The following is a 20522-nucleotide window of genomic DNA, read 5'->3' as shown; positions in this document are numbered from 1 at the left end:
TGATTTCTTTTTCACCAAACTGTTTTTTACGTGGTCGTTGTCACATATTTTATTTTATTTCAATTTCTGTTATAGATTCTTGGATTTCCTCCATAATTATCTTGCAAATAGAGAAAAATATGAATATGAATGTCGAACTAGTTTCGTCACTTGGGTGGGACTTATCTTCTCGATAGAAAGGTTGATCAACAAGTTTTCTAGACAGGTGACATCCTCATTTCCATCTTCTAATTGTTCCTTTCTTATATATGTTAACTTCATTTTTCATGTTATATCAGCTACTAGCCATTGCCAATAATGAGGTCGATAACAAGCTTCTGGACTTGTTTACTCATGAGAAATCAAAAGAACCTGGTTGTTTTGTAGAAGAAGTTTATACTGAAAAAGCAAGTATGATTGTTAATGGCCATAAAATATTTCGGTTTGAGCGTGTAAGTAGTAACACATACTTTTGTCTTTTTTGTTCTTTAATATATAATACAATTACTATATATCGGTGTTTTCATTAAAGAAAAAAATTCTCAATTGCAGTTACTTTTACTAGACACAAAAGGACAAAACCGATTAACGATATCACAAATAAACTTGCATGAAAGGTATTTAGGATGCTTGGTTATAATCTAACATTTAGTTTAAGCTATCTTCCATGTCAAATGTTCTAGTTTTCATGAGATCAAATGAAAGAATTGTTGTTAAAATAACTAAAAAGAATATTTGTTTGTATAGAAATATAAAACAAAGCAATGCTAAAGGGGAAAGGGCAATTGAAGGGGTTCGAGTTGCCAATGGTCTTTCGGATAAGATGAAACAAAGTACATCGGAGGTAAATTTATATGAAAATTTTCAGAATGAAGGGAAAAAAATATGTTGTTTTGACATTTGGGCATTGAATTTGCAGGAAAACACGCTCCAGCCCAAGACTCTTTGATGTGTATTAGCCAAAGATAGCAACCATATTATGTTATAATTAATGATGATCTAAAGAAACAATAAAAGAACACAAATATCACAAACATATGTGGAAACCCTTATTGGGGAAAACCACAAGGCATTGATATTATATCATATCATATCATATCATATAATATGAAAATACTATACTATAATAGAAACATTTTTGCTATATTATTATGCATTTGAAATCTCCATTACCTTTCAATTTCCAAGTTAATATAATTAATCTATTATTTTAAAATATGTTTTTAAATGCAAAATATTATCCTTTTATTGGCAGACTTTTAAAATGATTATTATAATACACGTATTTGTTAATTTAAATATTATATTAATTTCAAAATATAAAAAAATTATTCAAATACTATTTTTCACAGTAGTAAAAAATGTTTAAATATTGCAAATATAGATCGTCAAGTTAATAATACTAAACAGTTTTAAAATTAATGAACAATAATTATAAACAATAATAACATCAAATTATAAATTATATAACATTACCTTTAAAATTAGTGAATTTTAAATAAACATCATGATCGAAATTAAAGAGTGTCACATAAGTAAAAAATTTACGTTAATTGATCATAACAATTGTTAGAAATAACATTAAATCGAGATTTATAATTAATTTTATTTATGCGCAAACAATGTATATAAGTCATTGAGTAATATTGTTGAAAATAGTTGAAATTACAACCCCCCCCCCCCCCCACATACACACACACAAATATATATATATATATATATATATATATATATATATATATATATATATATATACACTTAGTGTAAAAAATATAATGTCAAAGTTAATGTCTATAACATAACTATTTTAAACAACGTGAACTTTTCAATATTTTATGAACATTTTTTTACCTTGCATAACGTGCAAGAATTTGCCTAGTTAACTCTTATAAAAATCGACAATTTGAATGGTGAAGGATTGAAGGGGTACAAAAGGGTGAGAATAATCAAATAACCCTTAAAAATAGGAAACATTCTTAAGTAAATGAAAGTCATAATAATAGTGTTATAAATTCTTAATATATCATATTTACGGGATTCACATTTAAAATAAATGTGCATCAGTAATTAAAAAATATTGCACAAAAGGAAAATACTACTCTAATGCAGGACAAACCAACACAACATTTTTAGAAAGCGTTCCACGTACAATAACACATTGCTATGCAAGAAAAGAGCTTCAAAGTGAATTCAACATTTTATGGTGTTGATGGACTTTTATGTGATAATCCACAAAAAAAATGTAGAAGCTCCTTGCATGAGCATCATGCTACATACTTGTCTCTACAAGCTCACCCCTAGGCACTTAGTCAAACTATGACAGCCTTACTGAGACCACTCACTTAAAGAAGACAAAGTAGCAAGGAAACCAAAGTAAGAACAACTCAATGAAATAAATGAGATAGAAAATTAGATTACCTTGTGCTTACAAAGAGAAGATTACATTATTTGAGGGATCTGATTACAATTGATAAGAAATAGCATATAGTCTCCACACAAAACGGCGAGACAAAATGTTTTCCTTGGAAGTGCATTACCCTCTCATGTTGTGTAATGGGTTGAGTCTTTCCTATAAATAGAAAGTGAGTGACTCCGAATTATGTAAGAACACATTTTGGAGAGTTTAGTCTAGTGAGAGAATTTATATTACCCACTTGTAACATCTTGCTATTCTAGTGGAGCTTAAACATATTTATTTACTCTTAGTGTTCTTCATGATTGATTGATTCACTTGATCTTTACAATTCCGCATAAGTCATCATAATCGGGTCACTGTAATTGGTATCAGAGCGAGTGTTCTTGAAGTGTGCTTGAAGTTTTCAAGAATTTGATCCATGATGACAACATGAATTGGTGAATCACAAATGGTTGTAAGTTCTTCATTTTTTAGAGTATTTTTGACTCTACAAATCGAATTGTTCTTTGATCTTGATTCAAATTCGATTTCTCTCTCTAGAATTCATGTGATTTTTTCTTTGTCTCTCTAGAATTCATGTCGAAATCACTTTCTCTCTCTATATTTTTGATCAATTTTGCTTTCTCTCTCTAGAAATTCATTCGAAATCACTTTCTCTCTCTAGAGATTTCATTCATAATCACTTTCTTTCTGTATAAATATTCAAGTTCTTGTGATCTTTTTGTTAATTGATTAAAGATGGTGTGTTTGAATTATGATTCTTGGATCATGATGATTGAAGATGTCAAGTACAATGTCAATGAGATGCAATTTAACGGATTATTCTTGAAAGGCGGGTTTATTACCTGGGGTTTTTTAATCTCTTATGGGAATAAGAAAGATGATTTTGGAAAATTGATATTTCAACCTCTTTGTAAGATTGAAAGTTTGGTTAAAATTTCCATGAATATGTTATGAAATTTCCATGAATATGTTTTGTTCAGTTGGAGTTCAAACCGATGATTGCTTGAATTCTTATGATTCGTTTGAAGGAATGGTGCCATATAGAAAGCCTTTAATCCAAGAAGTTCAAATGTATCAAACTCCAAAAGATTTGATTCTAAAATGCAAAGTTCAAGCTATGAAGAAAGAAGTTGTTCTTGAATTCAAATCCTCAAGATCCAAAAAGATGACGAAGAATAAGAAAAAGAAGATAAAAAACAAGAAATTTTGGGTTTCTAAACAAAATTCTTCAAATGTATTTTTGAAGCCGCAATCAATGAAGAAAATTGGGTTCCTAAGAAAAATTCATCAAATGTTGCAATGATTTCGAATTCCAAACCCAAAATTCTTGAAGATTCTCAAATTTGTTATGAAGATGAAGTTAGATCTTTGAAAAATGAGAAGAATGGAGTGTACAATGTGCATCGTGGGTGGTACAATGTGAAATTTGGTGATTTTCTAATTGCAACCAAGGAACCAAGATCTACCATGATCGATTCGAGTATTGCAAATGGAAAAAAGATTATCAAGAAGGTTTCTCAAATTTTCAAATGGATTCTGAAAAATTCCTGTTAAGATCGATACCTTGTTCTTGAATATCTGATGATGAACGATTCAAGTTTTCTCGAAATTCAAATCCAATCATATTTTCAGTTCGTGCTTTCACTATTGATTTTTTGATAGTTTTGATTCGTTTGATCTAATTTGTTTCGATCCCCATTGTTGATCCAATATTTTCTTTTATTCAATCTATTCTTTTGATCCAAATTTGAGCCCAAAATTTTTTTTTGGTTACTGTTTAATGATCCATTCATTGTATGCCCAAAAATCCATTCGATTGTAATCTACTTTTCATCATCTCAAGCCCAAACTAATTTTCCTTTTTTATCTTGATTTGGAAATCGAACGTGAATTGAGAGAAGAGAAGTAAGTTTGAGCTTGATGTAAAGTCAAATGAAAGTCTAAATCAAAACTGATTTCGATTTGGACTTAATTGGGGTCAAACGTAAAACGGGTTGGGATTGAAAGAGTTTGCAGTCTCGTTTTTCTTTGAAATTTGCTTGAGTCGAATTTTTTCATGACGTTAATAGTCGAGCGTCTGGGAAAGATTTGTTTGACTGTTTTCGTTTGTATCAGGAACGGATTTTGGAATTGTGGTCAATAGTCGAAAGTCACTTGATTGCAATAGAAATTGAGTTCGACGGTATTGATTTTCTATTGAGTCATGACTACTTCAATTGATGCTTCGACTGAGAATTGAGAATCACAAGTCGAATGCAATAAAGTCGAAAACGAATTTCAAAAACGAAAGTGAATGTATCAAATTTCACTGATTTTTGATTGAATCAATGGAGTCAATGGTACTTTGGGTCAAACAAAAAAGTCAATGGTTGAAGATGATTCGTACTTAAAGTATTGATGATCAAAATTGGATTTTCGTGTGGGTTTAGTGGATGAAAGTTCAATGTTAAATTGAAGGTTTTTGTAACGTCCCAAAAATAAGACCCGAAATTTTTTCATTTTTAGATTAATAAAATAGTAAACCATATTATTTTTATAAAACCAAGGTAAACCACTTGTGTCAATACATCATCAATCATCAAAGTAAATCACAAAATGCAGAATCATTTGGTGTGTGCTCTGCAATCATCCCGAACTTGGTCCAAGACTAAGGCCCAAACCTACCATCCAAAAGGCCCAATTCTAAATTAATCACCCAATGCCCAACCATGGCCCAATTTTCCAAATTGGGCCCAAATCCCTTTGTTGGCCTTCACCAACCGAACCTAGAATAAGCATCATCGCAAAAACCCGACGGCCCAACAACGCCCTAAACATCCAAGTCCATACATGGCCTAAACCGAAAGCCCAAGAGTCTGAAGCCCAACCTGCTGAGTACGCGGGGCGTACTCAGCTCGTACGCGCAACATACTCGCATTAGGGCTTGTACGCCCAACGTACTCCCCTATTTGGCCAACTTCCATTTTCCAGCTCTTAACCGATTAAGACTTCAACCCAAACTCAGATCTAACTTCCTTAAGATGGTTTATCACGTAAAGCTGCCAACTTTGCTTGTATACATGGCTTAATGAGGCTCTAGAGCTCAAAAGAGCTTAATAAATGACTTAATACATGCATGAGACCATAAACACCATAAAGTTTGCACCTTTAAGCTTAAGGAACCCTCCAAACATCCAAGTCTACAAGATTTAGCTTCTAAAATGGTCTTAACTCATCAAGACCAACCAAAAGGGACCAAAAAGGACCATAACATGATGAAGAGTAGATCAAAGCAATGAGTAGACAAGGTATGAACTTTATACCTCAAAAGTCAACAAAATATGGACCTAAATCTGGATCTTTAAGCTTCCCTCCAATGAATGAGTCTTCCAACTCCTTCTTCTATCACTTCAAGGAGCACAAACCACCAAAAAGCAAGACCAAGGCTCAAGAACACTCAAAGATGATATTAAGGTTTTAGGACAATGGAGGCTGATAAAGAGGCCAGCTCTTGGGACTTAAGGTGAATATATGGGGTGAAACACCCCAAAATTAAGGTTTCATTAAACCCCTAGTACGCCCTCTGTAATCCTCGTATTCCCCGCATACTAACCCCAAGGACCAAAATGCAATATTTTAATTAGGACGGGCTAAAAGGAAACATACGCACTTCAAGTGTTACAATTCTCCTCAACTTGAATCAGACTTCATCCTCGAAGTCAGCTGCCCCAAATAACTCCAGATAGTGCTCCTTCGTCTAATCTTCCGGCTTCCAAGTCCACTTTGAACCCTTTCGATGCTGCCACTGAACTTTTACCAACTCGACAACCTTGTTCCTCAAGGTTTTCGTCTTCCGATCAAGAATCACAACTGGTCTCTCAATATAATTCAGGCGGTCATCCACCTGAATGTCCTCTAACGGTACCACAACAAAATCATCCACTAAGCACTTCCACAACTAAGAAACATAAAACGTGCTATGAATCTGAATGCGCTCCTCTAGAAGATCCAAGCGATATGCAACCTGGCCCACCCGAGCCAAAACCCTAAATGGACCAATATACTTGGGGCCCAACTTGCCCCTCTTCCTGCATCAGATGACATCTTTCCAAGGTGACACCTTTAGGAGAACTATATACCCCACATGGAACTCTAAGTCTCACCACCGTCTGTCGGCATAACTCTCCTGCTGACTCTGAGACGTCTGGAGCCTACTATGAACATGGTGAATCAGCTCAGTGGTCTGAAGTACCACCTCGGTACTCCCCATAACCCGCTGACCGACCTTGCCCCAACAAATCGAAGTCCAGCATTTCCTCCGATACAGCATCTCAAAAGGAGGTCGATCACTGTTGGCGTGATAATTATTTTCATACGAAAATTCCGCTAACGGAAGATACGTATCTCAAATTGTAACATCCGTGATTCAAGGTAATGCTAAATTATTTAATTTATTGTAAATAAGTGATTGGACTATGAGATTAATGTTGGACTATTTGAGTTGGGCCATTAGTGAATGGGCCGACTGAAGATGTAAGTTGGGCGTAAGGTTGGCGTACGCGGGGTGTAGTGGTAACATTGGATGCGGGGGGTTGATGTGCGTACGCATAGCGTACCAAGGGGTACGTGCAGCGTACGCGAGCCGACCTAAAACCCTAATTTTTAGGGTTTAAGTCATATAAATACATCATTATGTCCCAAACACTAGCCTCCTTACCGGCCTCTCAAACTCATAAACCCTAGAAAGCCTAACCTTCTTAGCTTTGTGTGATTTTGATCTTGTGAAGTCCATTTTGGTGGTTTGGAGCTTGGAAGGAGAAAAAGGAAGTTGGTGAAGAAGAACTTGTGTAGCTTGAGCTCAAGGATCTGAGATATCATCATCATCTAGTACTCATCTAAGGTAAAAAGCTCACAACTTGCCTCATGTATGCTTAGATCTATGGTAATGGTGTTTTGGACCTTTTTGGTCCCCAAGAATGGATTTTTATGTTCCAAATCCATTTCTAGGCTTAGGGTTGCTACCCTTAGTACTATATGAGTCCCAAGGACAGATAAGTTACCATCTTGAAGGTCTTAATGTGGCCATGCATGAGTATTAGTCATTTTAATGGAAGTAGGTTGCCATATTTCAAGTTTGGGTCCATTTGGGGGTTTGCAAGCCACCAAGTAATCGACTTTATTGGTTAAGACACTTTATTGGACTCAGATCTGTGTTTGGAGCTTAAGGTCTCAAGGGATTAAGCCTTTTTCGAGTTTATGGCTTAACAGGGTAGTACGTTGGGCGTACAAGCCATGCAGCATGTACGCTTAGCGTACAGAGGAGTACACCCCGCGTACTCATTGAATTAGGGTTTCCATCATTTGGCCCTCAGATTGGGCCTTTCCATGGACTTTGCTATTTCGGGCCATAGTGGGCCATGTATTCTGCATTCAGCTTTGTGAGGTGAGTTACCTTCCTGTATGAGTGGGTCTAAGGCACCAAGGCCGGCCCACTAGTAGTTGTTTATAGTAGAGATGATTGTCTTTGTGATAATTGTCTGGTATGCCACTATCTGTAGAGATTTATGTGCTTGTATGCTATGTATTATGTGGTAGTGGTAGGAGGGGTGGAATAGACCCCATAGCTGGTTGAGATAAACTAGAGGGTAGGCCAGGCACCCAGATATGCCTGACAGTATGTATATAATATATTATTATGTGGTAGTGGTCGGGGGTGATATAGACCCCGTAACCGGTTGGAATAGACCGGAGGGTAGGTTGGGCACCCCAGATATGCCTGACAAGGTAGGTCGAGCACCCAAATATTCTTGACATGGGCAGGTCGGGCACCCTAGATATGCCTCACAGGGTAAGCCGGGCACTAAGATATGCCTGACAGTATGTGATTATGTGGTATGATGGGGGAACTCACTAAGCTTCTATTGGATTAGGTGTCTAAGCCCATAACTATAATCGGTATGTACTTGACCCGATAGTAGCATAGTCCATTTGGGTTGCATTCACTGGAGCAATTTGATAGGATGGATAATTGAGAAAGAAGTTATTTGTGATATATTAATATATTATAAGAATAATATATTAATTGAGAAATCATATTATTTAATTGGTATTGATCACGTAACGCCCGATTCCCGGTACGTATTTTAAATTTAAAGATTTTATGTTTTTTCCCTTGGACTCGGCGAGTTGGAGGCCCAACTTGTCGAGTAGACAAGACTTTGGACGCGGGTTTTAAGTAACCTACTCGACGATTCAAGAGCCCGACTCGGCGAGTAGGACTGTCTGGATGAAACCCTAATAGTTAGGGTTTGCACCCTATTTAAACAACTCATCTTGACTCAACCCAGCCTCCATCGTCCCACCCAACTCAGAGAAAAACTAAATCGAAACCCTAACCTTGTTTGAGTGTTCTTGAGCCATTTTTCTGTGTTTGTGGTGATTGTGAAGCTTGAGAAGGAAGAAGGAGCTTGGAAGTTCGAGTGGAAGCTATTAGATCCAGAGGTTGTGCCCCATTTCCAGCTCACTTGAGGTATAAAGCTGAAACCTTGACCATCTAACTCTTAGATCTCTAGTTAGGGCTCATTTCTACCATTTTCTAAGCCTTGTAAGGCCATATCCGGGATTGGGTGTGTATCATGGAGTTACACTTCGGATCTAGAATCATTGAGGGTTCCCATGGCATAAAGGTGCCAACTTTATGGTCATGGGAAGCCCATGCATCTTATAAAACCCCATTTTATAGCCTTTTGAGCCAAAAACCCCATGCATGGACATCAAGTTCGTAGCTTTACGTATAAAATGGACCCTAGGAGGTCAAATATATGATTTGGATGCATTAAGACCCACTAAAATCGACTGTATAGTTTTGGACAAAGACGGACTCGGCGAGTCGTTCATGGGACTCGGCGATTCGGGTCACAGTTTCCGCCAAACATCTTCTGGAAATGGTCTTTGGTTGAGTTGAAGGAAAACTCAGCCTGTTGGAGTTTGTTATGGACTTGAAGATCGAAGGACATGACGAGTGCAAGGAGGAACTCGGCGAGTTCAAGGAAATATCCCAACCACATGAAGACGGACTCGACGAGTTCAAGGAGAACTCGGCAAGTCATAGACTAAACACCTTCATGCGGATGAAGATGAACTCGACGAGTTCAAGGATGAACTCGACGAGTCAGTTGAAGAAGGTCTCGATATTTTGTTGAAGGCGAACTCGTTGAGCTCTTGCTAGACTCGGCGAGTAGGGACAGGGTTGTAGCGTTTCGTGGACGTGGGGACTCGAAGAGTTGATGGACCAACTCGGCGAGTCTAGTCAACCAGATGTTGACTTTGACCAAAGTTTACTTTGACCAGGGTTTTGACCTTGACTTTGACTTGGACTTGAGTTGACCCTTGTGTAGGGATTGAGGAGTTGAGAAGAGTTGATTTCCATACCGAGGATAGTTCATAGACTACACGACATCGAGGTGAGTTACCTTTCAGTAGTAGTGGGTCTACGGCCACAATTCCGGCCCACTAGTAGGAGTTGGTTGATAGATTATTCTCTTCGTGATAATTATCTATGTTTGCTATTACCGATATGTGTTATGTGTTAGCATGATGTGAAAATTATATGTTATGTTATTATGTGGTAGTGGTAGGGGTGAGATAGTCCCCAGTTTCCCGGTTGAAAGATACCGAAGGGGAGGTTAGCTCCCGGTTACCAGTTGAAAGATACCAAAGGGGAGGTTAGTTCCCGGCTACCGTTTGAAAGATACCGAAGGGGAGGTTAGTTCTCGGCTACCGTTTGAAAGATACCGAAGGGGAGGTTAGTTCCCGGTTACCGGTTGAAAGATACCGAAGGGGAGGTTAGTTCCTGGTTACCAGTTGAAAGATACCGAAGAGGGGGCCCGCTCCCAGTTATGCCAGTCAGATACCGGTTGAAAGATACTGAGGAATAGGCATTAGGTGGTATGTGGTATGATGGGGGAACTCACTAAGCTTTGTGCTTACGGTTTTCAGTTTTGGTTGCAGGTACCTCTTCGTCAAAGGGGAAGGAGTCGGAACGGTAGCAGCGCATCGCACACACATGATTTCCACATTTTGAGATCCATGGGATTTGTACTCTGACATTATTACTACTTTTCTGTTATGATTTTGAGACATATGATGACTTGAAATGATGATGATGTTGTTTTTTAGTACATGGTTTTATAAGTATTATATTTAAAAATGAAATTTTTTGGTCTTGAAAATTGGGATGTTACAAGTTGGTATCAGAGCCTTGGTTTGAGGGATTCGGACACACCTCCGGGGGTGTCGGAACTCAAATTGAGGGTATGAAATATTTTTACAAGAAATAGTTTTTCTAAAACTTAAAATAAAAAGTTTCGAGAAAAAACAAGGTGTGTGATGCGTGCGACCGGCCGAGCTCAAGTAAGTTTTCCCCAAGATACCCATACATGTTATGATATGATGTGATATGATTATGAAAATCGCATGCTAGATTAGGGCTAAGGATCTAGGAATAATGCCTTATATGCTTGTTGCCCATGTATCAGAACTGCATGCTAGATTAGGGATAAGGATCTAGGAAGATGCCTTATGTGCCTGCTGTATGTGCCTATTGAATTATATGCTGGAGCTGATTAATCAGTAATATGATGGCCGGAATAGGATATGCTTAGTATGGTTACTCAATGCTCGAATGTTGGTTGCTTTGTGCTTTTAAGAGTTCTAGTTATCTTTAGCTAACTAGTAAATGAATATGTTAACTTACATATTCCAAGGACGAAATAATTTCAGAAGGTTAGGTCTAGCCCTATTGCGCAGCTCTTGTTTGAGTCCAGCCGTTGTAGGGTAGGACCTCTCATTCGAAGAGTTATCTGGTCTTAGTAATATGTAATGGTATTCGCAAGCTAGTTAGGTAAAGAAGGCAGGAGTTCCTTATGCAGCTGATGGCGGAGAGTAGGTCGAAGAGTTACCGTAGGGTAAGCCTAGGATGAGATTAGTGCAGCAAGCAGTAGTAGTGAAGGGGACTTGGTGAAGTCAAGGCAATCCTTGAGGAAAGTACGGATAGATGTGGAAGGTAGTATGGGCCCGTACTACTGAAAGCAGAGGATCCGTACTCTAGTCAAGGAGGACGAGATGGAACCAGGGAACTTGTAGTGTGTGAGATCCCTCGTGGTTATGTATGACCCTGACAAATATATGTTTTGTTTCAGAATGGTGATGATTACGCGACATGGAGAAGGAGGAGGTTCAGGGTCAGGATCAGGCTCAGGATCAGGTTCAAGATCAGGTGTCGAGCCAGTTGATGAGGGACTACGTGAGTTCATTGCTTCTGAGATCACCAGAGGCATCCTTGAGTCGACCCCGGTAATTTTCGGGTCGATCAAGGAAGGGATTATTGAGCTAATGGAGGATCGCCTCAGGGCGTTCAGGAGCGACTGGGCGGCTAGCCAGTCAGGAGCACTATTCAGTAGACTTGGTTCCCATACCATTGCGTAGGAACAAGGTCATCATCGATATGGATTGGTTGAGTCCTAATGGGGCTGTGAGTGACTGTGTGCAACAGTTGGTACGTGTCAGGACCCCAAGTGGGGGAGAGCTGGTGATTCAGGGCGAGAGGCCACATCGTGGACCATCTTTATGCTAAGCAGCGAGGGCTAGACGCTACCTTCCGCAGGGTTGCGCCAGATATGTCGCCTATGTCATGGATACGCGGGAGGAGGGTAAGGCGACTGTGAGTGATGTGCCAGTGGTGCGAGAGTACTCGGATGTGTTCCCATAGGAGTTGCCTGGGATACCTCCGGAGAGACAGGTGAAGTTTAGGATTGGTCTGGTTCCTGGTGCGGCCCCGATAGCCAAGGCACCGTATCGGTTGGATCCTCCCGAGATGCAGGAGTTGTCTACACAGCTGCAGAAGCTATTAGACAAGGGATTCATTAGACCGATCAGGTCACCCTGGGGAGCCCCGATTCTGTTCGTGAAGAAGAAGGATGGGTCGCATCGGATGTGTATAGATTACCGGAAGCTGAACAAGGTAACGGTGAAGAACCGTTACCCACTCCCGAGGATTGATGATCTCTTTGACCAGCTACAGGGGGCATCTTGGTTTTCCAAGATAGATTTACGTTCAGGCTACCATCAGATGAGGGTTAGAGACGAGGATGTACAGAAGACTGCGTTCCAGAATCGCTATGGCCACTATGAGTTCGTGGTGATGCCCTTCGGGCTCACCAATGCTCCTGCCGCGTTCATGGACCTCATGAACCGCGTATGCAGACCAATGTTGGATCGGTCTGTGATAGTTTTCATCGATGACATCTTGGTTTACTCAAAGACACAGGAGCAGCACCAGGAGCACTTGCGACAGGTGTTGGATACCTTGAGGAGGAAGAGCTTGTACACCAAGTTCTCCAAGTGTGAGTTCTGGTTGCGCAAGGTGCATTTTCTTGGGCACCTTGTCAACCAGAACGGTATTTTGGTTGACTCGGCCAAAGTAGTGTTGGATTAGTGTCTATGTCCATAACTATTTTGGTATGTACTTGACCCGATTGTGAGCATGGTCCTTTTGGGTTGCCTTCACCATAGCAATTTATAGGATGAATTAAGAAGAGAAAGGTTTAATTATGATTTATTAATATATTATGAGAATAATATATTAAAGGAGAAATCATATTGTTTAATTAATATTAGTCAAGAATTAGTTAAGAATTAATTTAGTTGCTAAAAGAGATTAATTAAATATAGGGGACTGGACAGCAATTATTGGATAATTGAGTTATTGGGCTAGGGAATGCTAAAGGAACAAGGGGTGAACGAAATTATGATGGGAGCCCATCATATTTTCGTCCATTGCCTTATTCCAGAAGGTTCCATGGGCTGCTTAGAGTTTAAGCTGTCCATTAGGGTTTTGACTGAAACCCTAGCAGCCCACACAAGTATATAAAGGACCCCTATAGCCCCAAAAACGTGTGGATCTGATTCCTAAGGGTTCTTGGACGAATTTTGGGTGCCTCTCTTCTTCTCTTCTTCATCCAGTTGCTTAGTGCTGTTTGTGACTCCATTAGAGGTACTACACTTGTGGTACTTGCTTTCAAAGCTAAGGAGATTCAAGGAACTAGTTGTTATTACTATATAACAACAAAAGGTATGTATTCTATTCTTCTATGTGGATTTCGAAAATAGTAGTAGCATGTCAGGTTTCTTTTTATTGTGTTCATAAAGTTGTATAACTAATAGTGAAAACATAGATCCAACTCTAGGGTTGCATGCACACATAGGATTGTTTGTATAAAACCTATCAAGTAGAGGCCGTGATGAGATGGGAGGTTCTGAAGTCTCCATCTGAGATTCGGAGTTTCCTGGGATTGGCGGGCTATTACCGGAGATTCATTTAGGATTTCTCCAAGATAGCCGTACCCCGGACCCGGCTAACGAAGAAAGTCGTTGTTTTTCGCTGGGGGCCTGAGCAGCAGGCATCGTTTGAGACATTGAGACCGAGACTATGCGAGGCGCCGATCCTCGCCCTGCCAGAGGGCGTGGAGGATTTTATGGTATATTGTGATGCGTCCATCTCAAGGTTGGGCACGGTATTGATGCAGAGAGGACATGTTATCGCCTACGCTTCGAGGTAGGTGAAGCCTCATGAGGCGAACTACCCGACGCACGATTAGGAGTTGGGGGCGGTTGTTGTCATACCCCCAAACCAGAACGGCGGAAACATTCGGGGGCAGAGGACTTCATGTACAGTATCATAACAATGCACAATAGTAAAACAAACAACAACATCCATTGCATTAATAGAATAGTTAATATATGTGTGTTCTGTGAATAGTTGTATGACACCAAAAATATATATTTCAAAATAAATGACGAGTCTTGAACATGCTCCGTCTTCTCAAGAACCTGGTCCAGTATACCTGTCTACTGGTTCCCTCAGAATACAAGTTATATTGAAAGAATGTATCAACATTTAAGTTGGTGAGTTCATAAGTATTTAATGTCAAATGTTTGTGTTTGTCCCATGAAAATGTTTGTGTTTGTTTAGTAAAACGTTTGTATACTTCCCATAAAATCCTATATTTTCTTCTAAAATGAAATGTAGTCTTCTACCCAAGACCTGACTATTTAGTAACTTTGTTCTCTTTTAAAAAGTATGTTTGTACTTGAAATAGTATAAAGTGTAAGTTTTCCATATTGGTAAGACCATCTTTATTAGAAAAATAGTATGCATTTCTTATGTGAGTTTATCATTGTATGTATGTAATGGAAAATGAAGGTTTACAGTAGTATTTTGTAAAATAACCTACTGATGCATTAACTACCTTGTAACCAAATTGGTTAATTAGGTTAAATGTGATTATGTTATAACCATACTTGATTGACTCGTATAAAACACGACGTTTTTCAGGCGTCAAAAATGATATGACATTCGTCACGTGTAGACCTGCAAGTCCCACTGTAGCTAGCAGCAAGGTGTGGGATTGTCAATCCCGTATAGATCTATAAACAAACTCACGCTCTCCCTCCAGGAGACTCTAGTTACAAAACGTAACATAGCAAGTACATGGCTATGCCATGAAATAGTATCTCACATTTTAGTTATCTTGTTCTTGTTATAGTATGTAAGTTCCTTTTTGTTCTCTTAAATGAATAGTATACTTTGTAATGAATAGTAGTAGTATGTATGTACTGACTCATGTATTGTTCCTCTGTTCTAGAGTTAGTATGTATTGATCCTCTAAACTATACCTATTATAGTTTACTATTATGTTTATTTGAACTGTTATTGATATCCAGAAAAGACTCAATTGTTTAACATAAGCAATTGAGTTAAGTATGTTCCTTAAAATGGGGTTTAATATACATGTATGTATTCAATAAGTATAACTATGATTTAGCCGACAGTCGGACTAGTGATCCTACCCTAAGCCCACAACCAAACAAGGAACAGGAGTTACAGTATTTAGCAATAGTCCTAAGTCCGTTAAAGCATACTTATACAAAAATAGATATACGAATATGATTTTGATAAAAACAGAAATCTAAGAATAGTTTTAAAATGGTTTTAACAAGCATTTGGTTACAAGAATCCTTTTGTTTGACGTTTTCACATGTAAATGGTTAACGCAAATATATTGTGTTCTAGTTGTATTCTCCCCCTAAAAGTATTTAAAAGCATTTAAAACTATAATTTGTAGGCGTATGAACTCACCTTATGTGAGTGATTCGTTTGGATGTTTGATATAGGAAGATAAGTTTCATGGGTGAAGTCCCGAAGCACAAAAGAGTCCTATTTAGCATATTAAGACATATATATGTATACATTTAGTGATCATAATCATGCATATAACAAGGAAATGGATTGAATTGCAAGCTTAACTTACAAAAGAGGGTGCTAGAGTTGAAAAGGGGAGGCTGGAAGGAATTCACGACCCAAAGATCTTGATGATTTAAGAACACTAGAGGATCCTTAGCAATATCTCTATAAAGATCCAAAGGAAAAGGATGATAGTTGAGAGGAAGGTGTTTTCGGTTGAAGATCCTTGGGAGAAAAGTTGGAGTTCATGGCTAGAAGTGTAGAAGTGAGTCAAGAATCAGCCAAGACATATATATATATATATATATATATATATATATATATATATATATATATATATATATATATATATATATATATATATATATATATATATATATATATATATAGGGGAGGAGTTCACGGCCGTACACCGAGAGTTCACGGTCCGAGGGTATGTTCACGGCCCGAAGGCATGTTCACGGCCCGAAGGCTCGTTCACGGCCCGAAGGCTTGTTCACGGCCCGAAGGGTTGTTTGCGGTCCTCGGTTCCTAATGACTTTCCTCCATAAACCCTATCACTCATATTAACAAGTTCCATACACTTTTAGCTCCTTAATCTAACTATATTAAGATAATAAAAGAAATAAGTTTGACCCTTGATTGATATGTTTGACTTTAGTTGACCAAGTTTGACTTTTACAGTATAGAAATTACGGGTTGTCACATCATCCCCCGTTAAAGGGAATTTCGTCCCGAAATTAAAACTAAGAAATACACATGGTCTAAGGGAAAAGATGCGGATACTTATGTTTCATTTGATCCTCTCGCTCCTAAGTGAACTCAAGTCCTCGCTTCGCATTCCAACGAACCTTCACTATCGGGATACGACTTTGTTTCGTTTGTTTGACTAATCTATCCATGATTTATATGGGTTCTTTCACGAAGTTGAGGCTCTCATTGATCTCGATTTCATCGAGTGGGATAACAAGAGTCTCATCAGATAGACACTTCTTTAGGTTCGATACGTGGAGGGTAGGGTGTACGTTACTAAGTTCTTGAGGTAATCGGAGTTTGTAAGCTACAGGGCCGATTCTAGCGAGAATCTCAAAAGGCCCAATGTACCTTGGATTTAGCTTACCACGCTTTCCGAAGCGTATCAAACCCTTCCAGGGTGAGACCTTCAATAGAACGAGGTCACCAACCTGAAATTCCAACACTTTCCATCTTTTGTCAGCGTAGCTTTTCTGTCGGTCTCTAGAGGCTTTCAATCGTTCACGAATCTGAACAATCTTCTCTGTCGTTTCCCGGATGATTTCCGAACCAGTGAGAGTGTTGTCAGGAACTTTTCCTTTAGCTAGTTGCGTCTCACCCACCTCAGCCCAGCACAGAGGGGATCTGCACTTACGGCCATAGAGCGCTTCAAATAGGGCAACTTTGATACTAGAATGGTAGCTGTTGTTGTATGAAAACTCGACCAATGGTAAGTGGATATCCCATTCTTTACCAAAGTTGATCACATAAGCTCTCAGCATGTCTTCCAACATTTGTATCTTCCTCTCACTCTGTCTGTCAGTTTGTGGGTGGTAGGTTGTACTCATGTCCAGCCTAGTCCCCAGAAATTTTTGTAGTGACTGCCAGAATCTTGAAGTGAATCTACTGTCTCTATCTGATATGATAGATATGGGAATTCCATGCAGTCGTATAATCTCCCTAATGTACGTTCTCGTCAGTTTCTCCATTTTGTCGTTACTTTAACTGGCATGAAGTGTGTGGACTTGGTTAACCTATCTATGATCACCCAAATGGTATCGAGACCATCCGTTGTCTTGGGCAGCTTGGTTATGAAGTCCATTGTAATCCGCTCCCACTTCCACTCAGGTATCTCCGGTTGTTGTAGTAAACCTGAGACCTTTTGATATTCTACTTTAACTTTGGCGCAAGTAAGACACTTGCCTACAAAGGTAGCAATATCAGCTTTCATGTTAGGCCACCAATATAACTTTTTGAGATCTAGATACATTTTATCGGAACCTGGATGAACGGAGTATCGAGTATTGTGTGCTTCGTTCATGACAACGTCCCTGAAACCACCGTACTTTGGTGTCCAGATCTGATCCATGAGGTATAAGACTCCGTCACCCTTGACTACTAAGTTCTTATCCATCCCTCTTAGGGTTTCACCTGTCACATTGCCCGGTTTCAAGGCTTCCTGCTGAGCCTTCTTAATCTGCATGAACAGATGTGAATGGATTGACATAGTCAATGCCTTGACTCTACGACCTGAGTATTCTTTCCGACTTAGGGCGTCAGCTACTATGTTGGCTTTACCGGGATGATAACGAATTTCACATTCATAGTCATTGAGTAGCTCGAACCACCGTCGTTGTCTCATGTTGAGCTCCATCTGTTCGAATATATGTTGAAGGTGTAACACCCCGAATTCAGGAGGTCTAGAAAGGAAAGAAAACCTCAAATTAAGGAAGGGACTCGTCGAGTAGATGGAGTGACTCGACGAGAAGGAGCGCGGATAGGGTCGCGAGTTAAGTGACCTACTCGACGAGTCAGAGGACTGACTCGACGAGTTGGCCAGGTTTGGGGAAAACCCTAAATGCGGGCCTTGCACCCTATTTAAGAAACATTATAACCCTTCATCAGACTCCTTGATGCTCTCTCAACTCCAGAACGAAGCCCTAGTGCCTCCCATGAGTTTGTGAGCCTTTGTGAACATTCTTTAGTGTTGTGAAGCTTGAAGAAGAAGGTGACGCCTTGGGGGTTCAAGAAGAGACTAGTAGATCCAGAAACCTCTTGCATTCTTCTCCATTTTCTGGTAAGAAAGTTTCCACCTTGATCATTATGCATGTAGATCTCTCTTCTTTTTCATTTTGGGGGTTTTTAGTCCAAGAACCCTAGCATGAGAGGAATGGACATCCCAAGAGCTTGTGTTTTCAGATCTAGCACTATTAAGGGCTGTTATAGCATAAAGGTGCAAGCTTTATGCCATAGGAATCCCCACGCAAGCATATGAAATGTTCTTTTGGCCTTTTTAGCTCAAAAGGCCATGAATGGAGGAAAAAGGCGGTACCTTTGCATGGTTAGGAGATGGTTGGGCCCAGATCTATGTTTTGGGTGCCTTGAGACCCTCAGAAATCGTCTGAATAGTGTTGAACATAGAGAGACTTGGCGAGTCAGGCCAGTTCTCGCCCCAAACCCTTCTGTTAAGGGTATGAGTTGAGATTGGAAAGGGACTCAGCCAGTCTGAGTCCATAATGGTCATAAAGTTCATCGCACTCGACGAGTTCAAGGAAGAACTCGGCGAGTCTAAGGCAATCTCCTTAGTTTATGAAGATGGACTCGGCGAGTTTTTCATACAACTCGGCGAGTCACAGACTAGACACATCTATATGTGGATGATGAACTCGACGAGTTCAATGGTGAACTCGACGAGTCAGTTGAAGATGGTCCCAGTGGCATGGTTGAAGGAGAACCCGTCGAGTTCTTGCTAGGCTCGACGGGAAGATTCGGGGTTGTTTTGGGATTGGAGGAGTATGGACTCGATGAGTTGGTAGACCAACTCGGCGAGTCAGGTCAACTGGATGTTGACTTTGACCAAGTTTGACCAGGGTTGACTTTTGGATTATTATGGTCTAAATGTTATTTTGGGTATTGATAGTTCGAGAAGCCGAAGGGTCAGCGGTTCAGAAGTTGCTGGTTAGCAGTCAGAAGTGTTCAACGAGTTTTCAGCAGTGCGAGGTGAGTCTCCTCACTGTGTGCATGGGTCTACGGCCACAATGTCGGCCCATTATGTTCATGTTCATGTTTATGCTTATGTATAGAAGGAAGACCCGGGGGTTAGCCCTAGGCACTTATTGATATATGTTCCGGGTTACGACCTGATGCCGGGCGAGGCCCGAGGAATGTTAGGATGCTAGAGGTCTTTGTAATTCTTGCATGTGTCGGTATGATAGGATCCGGACCGAGGGTCCGATGTCGGGGTAAGCCCAAAGTACGTTAGATAATAGTATGTTTCTGGGCCGGGGGTCCGATGCCGGGGTATTCCCGAGGAAGATTCTTATGTAGTGCGTTAGGTTATACTTGTTGTCTTCGTGATACTCGTATGTGCCTGGTAGGGAGGTGAGTGTGGGCGAGGTCCCGTATCTCATCATTAGCTGAGTATGGATGGGGTTCCATATCTTGATATTAGCAAAAAATGGGTGAGGCCCGTGATAGGAAGGATGTGAGTGTGGGTGAGGGCCCGTATCTCAGTACTAGTAGGAGTGTGGACGGGGTTCCACTACTTCAGCAGCAGACCAGGGGCGGCGCCCAAGCTAGGCGAGGCCTTAGATCATGGTATGGTTAGGGAATGTTTGTGTATGTTTCAGTATGTTATTTGATCGTATGTATGTGTATGGCTGGCGAGGCCCAGAGACAGGCGGGGCCTAAGGGAAACAGATCTGTATACCGAGCAGGGCTCGATGCCAGGTGGGACCCGATGCCAGGTGGGACCCGATGCCAGGCGGGGCCTGATGACGGATGGGGTTCGATGGCGGGCAAGCCCCAATGCAGCGGGCGGGGGCCCAGTATGTTGTTATGTGCTCAGGGTTATGTATGGCATGTATGGATCTGTAGATATGTATGGTATGTGGTAGGTTGGGGAACTCACTATGCTTCGTGCTTACGGTTTTCAGTTTTGGTTTCAGGTACTTCCGGTAACGGAGGGAAGAGCTCGGGATGATCGCATGACACACACCAAGAAGTTTAGCATGGGATGTTTACTTTGATAAAATGAATTAGTGTTTTGGGAAAATACTCTGATCGGTCTTATAACCCTTTTTCATATGTTTGAAATGATTTAATGCTATG

The 20522-nt window shown here is 40.0% G+C and overlaps 1 protein-coding gene across 21 annotated transcripts in view; it reads left to right on the top strand.

Annotated features, from left to right (window-relative positions):
• Positions 1–1321, top strand: part of LOC145132150 (paired amphipathic helix protein Sin3-like 6) — a 35310-nt gene extending 33989 nt beyond the window's left edge. For 17 of the 21 annotated variants that reach the window (XM_079066840.1, XM_079066838.1, XM_079066836.1 and 14 more), the window contains 5 exons: positions 76–205; positions 279–431; positions 532–596; positions 727–823; positions 899–1319. The gene's annotated coding sequence lies outside the window, so the exon portion shown is untranslated. Of the gene's footprint in view, positions 1–75; positions 206–278; positions 432–531; positions 597–726; positions 824–898 lie in introns of all 21 variants that reach the window. The other 4 variants (XM_079066844.1, XM_079066825.1, XM_079066845.1 and 1 more) reach the window with 4 other exon arrangements.
• Positions 1322–20522: the final 19201 nt, after the last annotated feature.

Source organism: Lactuca virosa, chromosome 8 (genome assembly GCF_052849685.1).
Source record: "Lactuca virosa cultivar CGN04683 chromosome 8, Lactuca_virosa_CGN04683_v6, whole genome shotgun sequence".
Taxonomy (NCBI): Eukaryota; Viridiplantae; Streptophyta; class Magnoliopsida; order Asterales; family Asteraceae; genus Lactuca; species Lactuca virosa.
The sequence above is the reverse complement of the archived record's forward strand: the minus strand, read 5'-3'. Positions and strand labels throughout refer to the sequence as shown.